Source organism: Eurytemora carolleeae, unplaced genomic scaffold (genome assembly GCF_000591075.1).
Source record: "Eurytemora carolleeae unplaced genomic scaffold, Eaff_2.0 scaffold1205, whole genome shotgun sequence".
In the NCBI taxonomy this organism is placed as follows: Eukaryota; Metazoa; Arthropoda; class Copepoda; order Calanoida; family Temoridae; genus Eurytemora; species Eurytemora carolleeae.
In genome coordinates, this window is record NW_019397093.1 from 1 (window position 1) to 14,222 (window position 14,222).

At 30.8% G+C, this 14,222-nt stretch overlaps 2 long non-coding RNA genes across 2 annotated transcripts; both read left to right on the top strand.

Moving 5' to 3' along the window:
* The first annotated feature begins 1,444 nt into the window (after positions 1–1,444).
* On the top strand, positions 1,445–2,505 carry LOC111711791 (uncharacterized). The gene is made up of 3 exons (XR_002767318.1): positions 1,445–1,505; positions 2,113–2,186; positions 2,433–2,505. It is a non-coding gene; the product is annotated as an uncharacterized LOC111711791 (long non-coding RNA).
* A 441-nt stretch (positions 2,506–2,946) lies between these two features.
* LOC111711796 (uncharacterized) lies at positions 2,947–7,776 on the top strand. Its single transcript, XR_002767319.1, has 3 exons — positions 2,947–3,049; positions 5,743–5,834; positions 6,617–7,776. It is a non-coding gene; the product is annotated as an uncharacterized LOC111711796 (long non-coding RNA).
* The last annotated feature ends 6,446 nt before the right edge of the window (positions 7,777–14,222 follow it).

Below are 14,222 nucleotides of genomic sequence, written 5' to 3' on the forward strand. Positions count from 1 at the left end.
AAGGATAACTGAATCCCTCCAGTGGAATTATAAACCCCCAGGAAGGATATCTGAATCCCTCCAGTGGAATTATAAATTGCTTGGAAGGACAACTGAGTCCCTCCAGTGGAATTTTAAACTCCTAGGAAGGATAACTGAATCCCTCCAGTGGAATTATAACCCCCCAGGAAGGATATCTGAATCGCTCCAGTGGAATTATAAACCCCTAGGAAGGATAACTGAATCCCTCCAGTGGAATCATAAACCCCCAGAAAGGATATCTGAATCCCTCCAGTGGAGTTATAAACCCCTAGGAAGGATATCTGAATCCCTCCAGTGGAATTATAACCCCCCAGGAAGGACATCTGAGTCCCTTCAGTGGAATGTAAATCACCATGAGTAAAGTTTTGATTTGCAAAAAGCATTTTTTTAAACCCCTCCAGTGAAAAAGAATTCCCTCCGGTGGTCTCCAGTGGAGTCAAAATCTTACTACGAACTTCTGTGACTCGTTTTTACTATTAAACTATCATATTTCAAAAATTGTGTTAATGAAATAAAGACAAAATACAAGTTTTCACTTTATTTTCATGTTTTTTGGGGCATGTAAACAGTTTAATAAATGATGGTATGGTAGTAAAATAACATTAAGAATGTTTTTGGTTACATGAAAATAATTGAAATTAATGAGATTTTGATCAGAAATGAATATAATTCAAGGTTCTTCTACACAGCAAGCAAAGAGGAGGATATTAAAATATTTGAAGCGGTAAATATATAATTTTATACAGAGGAAACAAATATGGGTATCATAAAGGGTGTTACTTAAAACTCTCCTTTTCTTATTTTTTTCTATAAACTTTCAAAATTGTTGGATTTGAAATAAAATACAGGAAATTTTTTTGACAAATAATTAAAAATAACATTTGGCCCTTATTATTATGTTTTATGATTTCAACGTTATTTAATTTACTCTTTAAATGAGCAAGAATGAGAAGATAATTTTGAGTGAAGTTAATTATTTGGTTCCATATTAAAAATTCAAAGCATTTTTGTTCAGAGCTCAAAACAGAATCTATTGATATTCATGGTTTTGTGAACTTATTATTTTATTATTTTATTATTTTATTATTTTATTATTTTATATAGTCAGAAAACCCTAGTTTGTTTTTTGTTGCCCAAGTGAGAAAAATGTCTTGTTAGAATAATGTTGTACTTCTAGTTCCAATATCTAGTCTATTTTGAACGAATTGATTAACATTAAACTTCATGGTTATCTGGTAAACATAATAAAAAAGAAATAAAGAAAAATCCAAATTTAAAGTAAAAAATTGTATAAAATTTTTTTTTTAAACATGACATATTATTGAATTAAAAACAACCTTTTTTTCCAGCACTAAAAGTGTGTTTTTAAATAAAACTCCATAACTCAAAGTTTATAAAATTAAAATATTAAAATACATTTTCAGATGACTTTCTGCCCTAACACTCATCCTTTCCCATTTGCTGGTGGTCTTAAATGCTGCGAGGTGATTTTTTTTTATTTCAGACGAACAAAATTTCTTTGATCTAGACTAATTTTAATGAGTTGTTTGAATTTGTTGAGCTACCTACTTTCGGTTCAAATTCTGAATCAATTCAAAATTAAAGATTTAAGAGGATTTAGGTAATGAATCGGTGATTCAGGATTTGAACCAGTGATAAGTAATTTAATTTCAATGATAATAAATGGTTGTGAAGTAATAAGTGATTGAAATCTATTTTTTTGAAAGGAAAAATTTTTTGAATAATTGTTGGAAAATGTTTATCATAATTGTTTTAAAAAACTTCATAAAAATTTGAAAAAAATTAAATAAGAAATAAAAAATGGAATTCAATTATTTGCATTTTTAAAGGCATATAGCAGTTCTAAGGTTATAATTTGATTTTAATAACAATTACTGCAGATTTCCACTTAGAAATTTAGCAAAAATTTTTTTTTTATTTTTTAATCATATTTTATTTTTATTTGCCTAAAGCATTCAGCACTCACCTTACATCTATATCCATCCATGATTGAATATTAAATTGTGTAAAAATGAAAACAAGAATATTTATATTTATTTATAGAATATTTATAGAAAATTCTTATTTTAGAGGAATTTGGCAAATCCTCCAAACATTCCCTCTGGGTCACGTGGATATCTAACTCCAGCTTCAACAACTTGCTTGTTAGTCTCTAGTCTAATTATATTGAACAGGATACCCCACTGAATTTTCACATTAATTTTAACTTATTTCTTGTTTTACCTTACATATACAGGGTGTCCATTTAAGCAATCATCATCAAATATTTTTTAATGTAAGCCAATAGCTTGCTCTCTTTCATTTTTGCATGAACACTCTCTGTAAGAAGAGTTATAAAGGAGTATGTAATAATTTATGTTATGGGTTAGTAGTGAGTGTTAACTGTTCAGGGGATTAGAGTTTGTTTGTCCTGGATCTAAGTGTTCTAGAAATCAAGCTTATGATGATCAAACAGCTCTACAGGAAATTATTATTAAGATTTGTACATCTTCAAAAATTAATATCTTTTGATAAATACAAGTTTGAAAAAAACTACTGTGAATGCAAGAAGGAGCTTTTGTTCAGAACATTCAGAATTTTTTGCAAGCCTTTTGTTTAATGGAAGAAATGTTAAAAATAGTTAACTGTGAATATTTCTTTTATAAATAGTAGGAAAATTAGAAAAAGACATTGAAAACAGCAAAACAAGTATTTTTTTATCATCCGTTTGTTCCGGTTTATCTTCCCTTCTCTTTTAATCCATTAACATTTTTCAAAATTGTGTTTAAAATTAAGGGTTTTGCCATTTGCTAAAGTAATCTTCCTTTAATTTTACAAAATTGCTGTTCGTTAACAGAACCTTTCCCAGTCATAGTTGGAATGTAATACATCATCACCTAATATAATAAAATATTGAAAACAGATTTTAACTGCTGATTTGGGCGGTGGGAATGGTCTTCAAGCAATAGGCAGTGTAGAATCAGCCACTGTTTGCCAGCAGTACTGTGAATCCAACACCTTGTGCATTGTAAGTTACTAGAATAATTTATGTGAGCCACTTTGATGGCCAAAATCTATGCCGCAAATGATATTTCAAAACTTTAAATAAAGAATAATATTCATGACTGAACAAAACCAACCCCCGAGACAATAGGACAACAGTTGCAGTACACTGTTATTCTGAGGCCGTATCTTGTCTACAAAGTGGTTATCTTGTTTCAGTACTTTGGAGAACGATAGTTTGGCCACTATATGTCTCACAACACATTCTTATCTGATATTCAGGGATATTTAAGGATCCTTTGGAAACAAAATACAAAATCTTCAAAAAAAGACTAAATTTGTTAATGTTAAAAATTGGAGTATTTCTTTAAAAGTTTAGCCTATCCAGGTAGAGCATATGTGCAGTCTGGTCAAGAATGTAAGGCAAGGAAAGTTAACATGTATACTCTGCGTACATAATGAAACCAGTTCTTTTTGGGTGGAATTTGTAAACAAGAATAGATCATCAGTGTTTGTTTAGTATCTGAGGAGGTTAAAAGCATTAAATTTTGATAATTTTGATAATTCACATAATAGATTCCTATGACCAGAATATATCATTGATTATTTATGTGAAAGATGGATCCCATGCCTGGCTTCGACATCTGTCTTGTGTTTACATTTCCGCCCAGAGACAGTACTATGCAGTACAAAAGGTGTACACTTCTGAAATAACTCTCCTTGAGTCTGGTTAGTCTGTGGTTTCTGTTCTTAGGTAAGAGCAAATAGATTATCAAGTACAATAGATGGTAAAGTAGAATCTGTACACTGTCATTACATTGAGTACAGCTGTATTCTTAAATCATAAGTGTTAACAATTTTATATATAATGTCTTACAGTGAAAAAAATATGCTTTCACGCGCTGGGCTAAGTAGGCCTATTAGTCGTACGGGCATTAGTTCATTTTTGAAGGTTTAATACTTTGTATCCAAAGACTCCTAAAATATCCCTAAATATGTATGTGTAATAAATGTTGTGAAACATGATATCTGTAAGCCTAAACTAAATTGTACATTACTATCTATCTACATTTGTAAACCTCTAAGTATAACCAATTATTCATTTGAACTGCGCTTCGTATCAGTACATAACTGTTGCATTTCTTATTTTGCAAAAATGCTAACAATTTTGGGAAACATTTTTTTGTCATGAAAGTTGAGAAATTTTCTCATAACAAATTTCCATTTTGGCTGGAAACCTTATTACTCAGTGATGAAGAGTTTTTAGTGTTGAAACAAAAATATGGTACATCTAACAGGTTGAATCACTGAAATGGTGATACAACAAGAAGTGATAGAGTCTCACTCAAAACTAGAAGTGAGTAGTATACCAAAAGTCGGAGAAAGAAAACCAGAAGATAAGAACTTCAAGAAAACCATGCTACCAAAAGAGCAAGAATTAGGCCAAGAAAGAATACTGCAAGAAAATACTCATAGTTAATCAGACAATTTCCAAGCTTTATGCATGCAGAAACACAAAGATAAATTGTGTACAAGAATCGGATTATTCTACAGGAGAAAGTTAGAAGGAATTTATTCATGAAAGCTATAAAATAGATGAAAACAGGATCCTAACACAAGATGAAAAGATGAAAGAGGAAACATTAAAACGGTTTTTGGATAAGTTTTCTGGTCTGGTGGCAACCCGGAACATTATGTTTCAAAATCCATTATAAATGAAAGGAGATCAACAAAAATGAACAAAGAATGCCCATTAAAAATGAAAATAATGTTTGAAGCAGAACTAGAAGGGGATTCAGCAGAAATAGCTAAGAAGAGGCAGAAGCTAGCCAGATACCCTTCTGCTATACACAGCAGGAATAAAAAGAAGCATCAAGATCAAGAGAAGAATATATCAAGAGAAGCATCAAGATCAGGAGAAGCATCAAGATCAGGAGAACCATCAAGATAAAGAGAAATATCAAGAGAAAGATGATCATCAAGATCAGGAGAAGAGTCAAGATCAAGATAAGCACAAAGATCAAGAAAAACATCAAGATCAACCAATTTGAGGCCCTAGATGGAAAGATTCTGAGAGTGGAGATGGACAAGGAACCCATCTATCATTTTTGAGGCGGATGGGAGTATATCAGTTGAGACGAATAATACCTACTATCAGACTGAAGATACACAGTAATGTGGCTGATGCTTCCCTTGATCTCACGTACGTTTCATTAAAAATCACACGAGAAGTACATTTCCAACAAACCAGGCTCAATTTCTGGACAGAATGCTAGATTATTGTTACCAAAGGAGTGTTCCCTTACTCATCATGCATGATTGGTAGATAACTGATAGCTGGGTTGTGTCCTTGTTGAAATTGATAGCTGGTCCTCATTTAATATGGAAGCTGAGATTGTGCCCATTGATTTGGCATTAATTGATTAAGAGCTTGTGCCTGTGCTGACATTAATAGCTGACAAATTGTACCTGGATAGATACAGATTTGAGATCCCCTTGGCCCTTATGGATAAGGGCATTTACTACAGCATCACTTCTTCCTTTTTTTATGAAATTGTATTTTGTGTATGTAACCCAGTTACAATTATTTATATCTTATTGACCAGAATTGAATCCATTTTCAGTAATTGTAAATTTTCTCGAATTCTTTAATAATTCTTTAAAAACTGCTCAATGTTGATAACCGAGCAGTTCTTCCATCACTTACCCATTTTATAGGGTTGGGTTTGGACATGGCCAACCAACATTGGATATGAAAATGCATGTATGTTAAGAACAAACTCAAATATGTTCTTTTCTTACAGTTTGAGGTAAGTTTTTTTAAACAAAATTTTTTTGATTAATTTGATCATGTTTGTTCGAATCTATGTGAGAAAGTCTAGGAAAAAAGTTTCTGAATGAAAAATGTGGAAATAAAAGCTTTGGTATAAAGGTCCCAATTTTCTGAAGTCCTAGGAAATAATGTCTCTGGAAATAAATTCCTGAGTTTTAGATTCCTGGAACTTTTTTTGTATTATGGAGAAAATAAAATCACAGAAATTAAAGTCCTGAAGAAAATATATCTGAAGAAAAAAAACTAAGAAAAAAAGTCTTCTGAAGTTGTCAAAATAAGGTCAAGTTCAAGATGTTTTCAAAAAAAAGTACTTTTGTTAAGCATCTGCATATTAAAAAAGGCCAAGGATATCTTTAATATTAATTGCCCTGTTTTTGTAAACAATCTCTGTTCCCAAGCATTTTTACTATAATAGGACTTTTTTCCATGAACAGTTTTGTATAAAGTCATACTGGTACCAGAAGAAGTTCTAAAATATAAAGTCTCAAAGTGGTAGGACTTTTTTTCCAGAGACTTTTTATTTCAAGGACTTTTTTCCACAAGAACTTATAGTGCCAAATTTTAGGACTTTACTTTTCAAAACTGTTTTTCAGAGAACTTTTTATGCGATTACCTTTTGTGCAATCACATGTGATCTTAAGTGATCACATGGCATAAATATTTATTTTTAAACAATATTTTGCTAATTTTCTAAAGTCCCTAAATATTTTTTTTGTACCATAGAAAGAATTATTTCAGGAAACATTTTTATTTTTTCAGTGCGAAAACGACAGCTGGATTCAAATCCAGCATCATTGTCTGGAACTAGATTATCATCTGCTAAATTCAGCATCATTGTCTGGAACTAGATTATTAGCTGCTGAATCCAGCATCATTTCCTGGAACTAGATTATCTGCTGCTGAATCCAGCATCATTGTCTTGAACTAGATTATCAGCTGCTGAATCCAGCATCATTGTCTAAAACTAGATTATCAGCTACTGCAGAAACCAGCATCACTGTCTGGGACTAGATTATAAGCTGCATCATTGTCTGGGACTAGATTATCAGCTGCTGCTGAACACAGCATCATTGTCTAGAACTAGATTATCAGCTAAAGATATTTTATATTATTATATAAAACAAAACTACTGGTTTTACAACTAATTTTGAATTATAAAGTGTTGCTTTTTCTTTCAGTTGATTAAAGTTAGCAGTTTTAACATTTCAAACAGTTAAAAATACATATTAAAATATAAACAATATGGAAGTTGATTAAAGTTAGCCGATTTAACATTTCAAACAGTTAAAAATATATATCAGAATATAAATAATATGGAAGTTGATTAAAACCACAATAAGCTTTCTTACTTATCCCAAGGGTAAAACTATTTGGCACTTTTTTTTTATAAAAATCAAGTTTCACCAGTTTTAAAGTTTTCTTTGATACATTAAATAAAAAGATTTGATATTTTCTTTTTTAATAATTGTCAAAGGTATTCACAAACATTCACCAACATTAATTTCCTTGAAAATTGAGCACATTATCAAGGAAAATCCAAATTTTTCAAAGATATTTGTCAGATTATTAAAAAACTAGTTTTTTAGCCTTTAGCAAAACAATTTTAAAATAGCAAAAAACAGACAAATGAAGGGTATTCAGCAGTTCAAGTCGTATCTAGATTTTTTGAAAAATCTACCTCCCCTTGCAATCTCAATTATTAAAGAATGAATTCTTATTTTTTTCAATTTTATTTTCTTTTATAAATGTTACTTATAATTTACTAGTGTATAATTATATATTAAAAAGTTTCACGCTTATAATTTAACTTTGACAATGACTAATCTTTTTACATTTTTAAAATTTAGATTTATCATATACATTGTCCTTGTACCAAACTTTGTTGTCTTAAACAAAACCAAATCTAAAAATTTGAAAATTAGGCTATAAAAATGTTTAAACTGCTTCTTAAGCACAATTTTAATTTTTATGTTAAATTACCACAGAAAGATTTAATTACAAAGCAACATAGCTTTTAGTTTGGCTTAAACATAGATTTGTAGTTGATTGCTTATCCTTAAGATTATATGGTTTAGATATTTAAGTATTTCATGATTTATGTAGATGTGTGTTATCAATATTTTTTAGTTTTAAAGTAATGTCTAAATAATTAAACTAAGGAACAAATTAACAAATTCCAAGACACATATTTTGAAATATTAACTGATGGTTTTATCTTTAAAAGATAATAAATAATTTTTGTTTTAAAAAAGCTTTTTAATTTATAACAATTGTATTTGCCAACATTGGATATGAATTATTATAGATCAGAATTAAACAATGAATTTAGAATTTAACTACTTATTTAGGTGTGAATAAATATTTAAATAAAATTAAATAATATTTATTAATCAAGGCTTATATAGTGGTCCTTGGCATTCCTTTATGTTTTATATGATACTCTTCAAGCCACCATTTATTCTTCATTACATGAGAGCATACACCCATTCATTCTAGTGCTATGGAAAGTTCGATGATGAGCTTTCATGTATTGTCAAAATTTTTCTTCTTGAAATTTTACTGGTAAAAAATGTAAAAAACTGCTTCTGCAGAAAGATTAAATTATCAAGCAACATAGCATTTAGTTTGGCTTAAGCACAGATTTATAGTTAATTGCTTAAAAGTGGGATATTTGCTTCGACACCAAAAGTATTTAATTAATTAAATGAAATATTTAAATGTGTGATATCAAAATATTACAACTTTTTATGTCTAAGTTATTAAAAAAAAGAACTACAGTTTTGAAATGTCAACTGACGGTTTTTATCCTTAAAAGAAAAATGAATAATTTTTGTTTTAAAAAAAGCTTTTTAATTTTTAATTTGTATTTGCCACCTATTGGATGTATATGAATTATTACTTATTATTATTATAATTTGTGTGAATAATTTTTTAAATTTATAATGGTTTAGTGACTTAAATGATTTAAATCATGATTTAAATCTATTTTAAGTGAATAATAGTTTGCTTTTATATTTTAAACCTATTTTCTATTTTTAAACATGTGACTTCGCTAATATTATTATCTTTTATTGTACACATTTTTAACAAACAGCTTTAATCTCATCTATAATTGATTTGGGAAAAATCCACGAAATTGATACAAATTTCAAATAAATTGTAGTAAAATCTAGGGCTGGGCAAAGTTCTGTTACAGAACGGAAGTTTTGAAAATTAATGGAAGTTTTAAATACTTAATGAAGTGGATCAGCCTTTTTTACGAAAAAATTAAAAAACGAAACGGATTTTTTTTCGTCTTTTTTCTGCTAAAAATTGCATTAAACTTGAAAAAAATTACCTGTTTTGATGTTGTAAAATGTAAACTTCTGTGTTTTAACCCATTAATGCTGTTAGTACTATACAGAAGACTGTTAACGGCCGTGAAAAATTAAAAAAAAAACAATTAATGAAGCTGACAAACCGTTTACGCCGTTAATACTACAAAAGACCATTAATGGCTGCACTGTAAAGGATTTCATAAACCGTGAACGAATTTTTGTTGGCGCTTCACACTGTTAATACTAAAATAAACCGGTCATTTATACTGTAATAACTCATCAACATAGTATACAAAAGTTTTAAAAAGATATAAATGCATGTTTATAAGCTTTAATCTATTGCAGGGTGTCTCAAAAAAAACTGTGCAGTAGGGGTATTAGTAACTGAGGAAACAATTTTTGTTTAATTTTTACGATCAAGGTGTCATTCAAAGCTCTATATTTCAGTTATTTCATGATGTAAAATTTTTCCTTCTAGGCCTCATACTTTTTTGTTACAACCAATTATTTGAGCGAAATCGATTTCCCGGATTTTTCAATTTTTCACGTCTCATTTTCATTCGTTCATAAAGTATGGAAAATTTAAAGATTTTCGATTTTTTTTTAAATCATACGCTGTTACACTTCCGTTTCATTTTTAACTAAAATTTTGGATCAGCAATCTAAAAATAAAATATGCATTAAAAAAAACGAAAAGAGAGCTACGGGTACCTCCGTACGAACCTTGCCCAGACCACAAAAATAATTTTTTTTTTATTTTCTTTTTGAAATCAGTTGGTACAATCCACAGCTCGCTATTTCAATCAAATTTTTTTTTAAACCAACAGGGCACAAAAATAAAACATTTTTTGTGAATCTGAAATTACAAAAAAAAAACTTTTAAAAAATCATAACTTTAATTAAGATTATTTTTACTGTAGAAATTATGTTCACGCTTTCATTTGTTATTAGTCCATTTATATCATATGTAGTTAAATAGGCAAAAAATGTTGTAAGATTTTTATGGGGCATTCTGAGGGACTGTTCACGCATAAAAGAACACATTCTCAAATGTAAACTTATGTTTTAGAGAGCACAAGTCATCCAAGGTATCGTTTTATAGGGAAAAGCATATGCATGTTTCAATAATGATATTGGTTTTTGAAAAAAATTATCACCGAGGTCATTATCAGCCAATTTGATTTCTAAGGGGTCATTTTAGGAGGTCAAATTATATTAATAGCACACAAACATCGTCGTGGGTGTCTAAATAGGGAAAGGCCCATGGTAAATCCATTTTCAATCTTTTTTTTTCGAACATTTGACTCCCGAGGTCACAACTAGGGTTGTTAATCGTTTTTTAAAACGATCGTTAAACGATCGTTAAACGATCGTTTTTTGTTTCGTTTTCAAAAACGATCGTTTCGTTTTCGGAAAAAAAACGATCGTTTTTAAAAACGACCCACTCGTTTTGAACTTTTAGAAAACGAATAGCGATCGTTTTTGTAAAAGATCGTTTTTATTAAAACAATTTGCGACCGTTTTTTATACGACTGTTTTTAAAAAAAAGATCGTTTTTGAAAAAATTTTTATTGACAATTATGTTAACGAAGGGTTGTCGTTAACGATCGTTAACGAAACGACGAACTTTATCAAAACGGTCGTTTTTGGAAAAAAAATTACATGCAACTTTATTGAATGTCGTCTTACATGAAGTTTAACAGTTGTGGGGGAGTTAAACTCCTTGATGTTTTCTTAAAAACTACTCAATGATAAGGACAGATGACCTTCAGGTCGGTTTCCTCTCTTCGTTAACGATCGTTAACGAAGGGGTCGTCGTTAACGAAGGGTTGTCGTTAACGATCGTTAACGAAGGGTCTTCATTAATGATCGTTAACGAAGGTTGTCGTTAACGATCGCTAACGAAGGGTCGTCGTTAACAATCGTTAACGAAGGGTTGTCGTTAACGATCGTTAACAAAGGGTCTTCATTAACGATCGTTAACGAAGGTTGTCGTTAACGATCGTTAACGAAGGGTCGTCGTTAACGATCGTTAACGAAACGACGAATTTTATAAAAACGATCATTTTGAAAAACGATCGTTTTTAAAAACGAGCGTTTTGAAAAACGATCGTTTAAAAAACAACCATTTTTAAAAAACGAACTTTTTAAAAAAACGATCGTTTTTAAAAACGATCGTTTCGTTTTCGATTTTTCGTCATCGTTTTCATAACGAAACGATCGTTTTTCTGAAAAATGAAAACGTTAACATCCCTAGTCACAACTGCCCACTTTGACCTCCAAGTGGTCTTTTTGGAGTATATCATAGTATATCAATGGAGCACTCATACCGTCATGGGTTCCGAAATAGGGGCAAATCCACATGGTGAATCCATTCTTACTATTTTTATGTCATTAACAATTCCGTCGACGGCACTTTTGACCTTTTTGACCTCCAAGTGGTCATTTTGGAGGTCATATTTTATCAATGGAGCACTCATACCTAGGGTTGTTCATCGTTTTTTAAAACGATTGTTAAACGATTGTCTCGTTTTTGGAAAAAAATATCGTTTTTAAAAACGACACACTCGTTTTGAACTTTTAGAAAACGAATAACGATCGTTTTTCAAAAAACGATTTGTGACCATTTTTTATACGATTGTTTTTTCAAAACGATTTCTTTTGAAAAAACTATCGTTTTTGAAAAAAATTTTTATTGACAATTATGTTAACGATCGTTGTTAACTATCGTTAACGAAGGGTTGTCGTTAACGATCATTAACGAAAAGACGAAATTTATAAAAATTGTCGTTTTTGAAAAAAAATTACATGCAACTTTATTGAATGTCGTCTTACATGGAGTTAAAAAGTTGTGGGGGAGCTAAAACTTCTTGATATTTTCTTAGAAAACTACTCAATGATAAATTTGTTAACAATCGTTAACAAATTGTCGTCGTTAACAATCGTTAACGAATTGTCGTCGTTAACAATCGTTAAAGAAAGGGTTGTTGTTAACGATCGTTAACAAAGGGTTGTCGTTAACTATTGTTAACGAAACGATGATTTTTGTAAATTTTTTTAATAACGATCGTTTTTCAAACAGAACGTTTAAAACGACCATTTTTTAAAAACGAACTTTTTGAAAAAACAATCGTTTCGTTTTCGATTTTTCATCGTCGTTTTCATAACGAAACGATCGTTTTTCAAAAAAATGAAAACGTTAACATGCCTACTCATACCATTATGCGAACCGAAATAGTGTAACAATGTGTGATTATGTTGATCTTTTACGATCAGCGATTCAAGGATTTTTAGATCGCTGAGATCATAGCTACCTATCATCTCCCCCCTTTTCTCTATCCCTTGGATAGATCTAACGGATTTATTCGTGTTTATATGTGAATTCTATAAATAACCCAAGCCACGCGGAAAACCGAAGCCACACCAATAGTTCCGTTATTCCAGAGGCCCGGGTGCTGGTGGGATGGCCGGCCAGCTCCCGGGGAACTAGGGTTAAGCTCTAGTCGAGGGTGGAATGAAATTTGGGAAAAAATGGCAGTTGAAGACCAGCTCCCTAGTTAATAGGTTCCCCTGGAGATCTCCCATCACTCTGAAACATTCTCAATTCATGCTACTTGATTCATATAGTATTTTCCCTTAGTTTCTGTATCGTTGTAAATAATAATAAATTGTAAGAAAAACCGACTCGTAGAATATTCAATCAAATGAGTAGTTGCATTGATTCATTTTTCTTTCATATGTAATAATAGGGACAGATCTCTTTTCACATGGTGAATCTATTCTATTCTATTGACATAAAAGGATGTAAAGGGTACCGTTGTGAATCTGACAGGCCAGTCTAATTTGAATTAAATTTAAATTTTGTTCGGTAATAATATTTCAAACTAATGAACCTGTCAAATCATTCGTTGGGATGTTTAGAAAGATGAAAATTTCCCTGTATGATAATTGAAGGACTGCAGTATGGTTTTGGTGAATTATATTGGCGTACAAAGCCTAGGGGTGTCAGAAATGATTTTTTGCATATTTTTAAAAACTTATTTAAAACTTTTTGTTCTGGATGATTGCAAATATTTATCTAAATTTTTCTTAAACCGTCATATTTTTTCTATATTCATTTAGTTAAGAGTTTGAGTCAAAATACGTATTAATAAATATTGCTTTATATCGAGTAGATATCCTTAAACATACCAATGTAAAACCTTTCAGAAAGTAGGAAAGATTCTGCAAAAAAAAGTTGCCAAACCAAACAGAATTTTTATTTTGAACAAAAATATTTAGAACTTAAAGAAGCTTTTCTGGGTATAAAAGACATTCTGTTGATGGTTTAAAACTAAACAGCTGATGATTAATTGCAGGGAGGAATGGCAAAAACACCAATTTGTAATTCGAAAATCTTTTAATGGAAAGTGATTGTAACAGAGTGCTTTAGGGTACAGGGTACTACAATGTACTGCAAAGTACTGGGCTTTACTGGGGGGGAGGTGGTACAGAAACCAAACAGAATTTTTTATTTTAATAAAAAAATATAAGTAAGCACTTCCAAGGCTGTTTTCTTTATAGTTTTGCAATATCCTTATACATATCGATGTGAAACCTTTCAGAAAGTAGGAAAGATTCTGCAGAAAAAAGTTGCCAAACCAAAACAGAATTTGTACTTTCCATTAAAAGATTTGTAATTCGAAAATCTTTTAATGGAAAGTGATTGTAACAGAGAATACAGAGTGCTTTAGGGTACAGGGTACTACAATGTACTGCAAAGTACTGGGCTTTACTGGGGGGGGAGGTGGTACAGAAACCAAACAGAATTTTTTATTTTAATAAAAAAATATAAGTAAGCACTTCTAAGGCTGTTTTCTTTATAGTTTTGCACTATTTTCACGGACAAAAAAGCTAGTTTAATATTATCAGCTGACCACTTAATGGAGGGAGGGATGGCAACAACGCCAATTTGTAATCCCCATATCTGCAGGGTACTGTTGGGTACTGTTGGGTACTGCGGGGTACTTTGGGGTACTGTGGGGTGCTGTGGGGAACTGTGGGGTACT